Source organism: Echinops telfairi, unplaced genomic scaffold, assembly GCF_000313985.2.
Source record: "Echinops telfairi isolate 266 unplaced genomic scaffold, ASM31398v2 ScPeMD7_2;HRSCAF=8, whole genome shotgun sequence".
NCBI lineage: Eukaryota > Metazoa > Chordata > Mammalia > Afrosoricida > Tenrecidae > Echinops > Echinops telfairi.
In genome coordinates, this window is record NW_022103898.1 from 72,217,446 (window position 1) to 72,219,325 (window position 1,880).

The following is a 1,880-nucleotide window of genomic DNA, read 5'->3' on the forward strand; positions in this document are numbered from 1 at the left end:
CTAAAATGTTTCCATAGTACTAACATCTTAAAATCATGGAAATTGAGATTAGAAGCCATTTAGGGGACTTATTAAAATTAGTGATTACTTCACAATTATGATAATAGGACTTATGAATCAATTTTTAGATGGTAAAGCATGCGCTTAAATTATTTCAAAGATGATACTCTTTAACTGGAGAGCTTGAAGGGACGGTTGATGTGTTGTGTGGGGAAAGCCCTACGAATCTTCAGAGCAGAGGCTAGAACCAAAGGCGGAGAGCCATAGTATTGACTTCAAAGCCTCATTGACCTTTTTTAGTTATCCTAGAAAAAGAGAGAAGGGATCCTTAATTGCTATTGTGTCAGCAAGTTCAGAGGTCAATTCTTGCAGTGAATTAATACAAGTCAAAAATATTGAAATGTGCTAAAATAGTGACAGTATTTGGTGATAAAATTGTAAATTGTGGTTAACCTCCTTGGCTATGTTCATGTAAAGTAAAATTCCAATACATATTACACATTGATGATCAGTAAAATTAAAAAAAAATTGAAAGCTTGCAAGCCCACTTGCTTTCAGCCATTAAAATATGATCTTTAGATGGGTTTAGGCCATGCCTACAAAGAAAGCTTTGAAAACCTATGTCCCCCCCAGTGCTTTGGAGTATTCAGGAACCAGTGGTCTTTGTCAAATGCTGGAAAAAATCTGGAACCATGAAACATTCTGAAACCATGAAACATTCTAGGACTGAATGTTAAAAGGGAGCCTGTGAGCAGGTTAAAATGCTTGCTAGGTGACCACCTGGATCTACTTGTTGAGTGGAAGTGGGAGAATTGGAGCAATGAAAACATTGCAGAAACAGATGAAACACAAAGACACTAAGAAAACACACAAACATGGAAAAGAAACTAGACACAAACAAAGCAAAATAATAGCAAGAAACCCACATTTCTTAATAATGACAGTGAATGTTAGTGCACTAATTGCACCAATTCAAATACAGAGACTAGCAGACTACATTGGAAAACAAGACACATGTCTATGCTGTCTACAAGAGACAGTTTAAACTAAAAAGTAACAATAGACCAAAAATATCAGACCAAACCAATGGCAAAAAATGGCAAAAAAAAAAAACCCAACCAATGGCAACCATGAGAAGACAGGAGTAGCAATATTAGTCTCTTATAAAATAGATTTCCGGGGGAATGAATAATAATACACAAGAATGGACCCTATGTAATTACGAAAGGATTTTAAAGAACTAGAGGAAAGTTATATGGTTCATCGTTGCTACCCTGCACCCTGATTGGCTCGTGTCCTCCCCACAACCCCTCAGTAAGGGGATGTTCAGTTGCCCACTGATGGGCTTTGAGTCTCCACTCTGCACTCACCCACCTTTACAATGATATGATTTTTGTTCTTGGATGCTTGATACCTGATCCCTTTGACAGCTCGTGGTCACACATGCTGTTGGAATTTCTCTTTTAATTGGAACATGACAGAGTATGTTCTGACTACTATTTAAGTAATGAAATACAATTGAATCAACATATTCCTATGAAATGAGTGAGTTACTTATTCAGCATTGAGCCAAATCTCATTTGCAGTTATCTGAATGTACAAATGCCAACCTCTGCACATGAGAGAGTATTTCACATACTCCCTTGTAGAAGCATTTCTTTCAACATCTGGTTTTTTAAATTCGGAGGAATATCCTTGAATTATTGCCGGAACCTCTCAAACTGTTATATTTCTTTATACACTCAGGGAAAATATTAGAAAACAGTTGGAAATGATGGAAGCAGGAAAACATCCCTACAGGAACCAGAGATGGAAAAGATCTATTAAAACCAGTGCTTTGTTCTCCTTCCACCTGCAGAAAATGTAACTGATCAAAATTA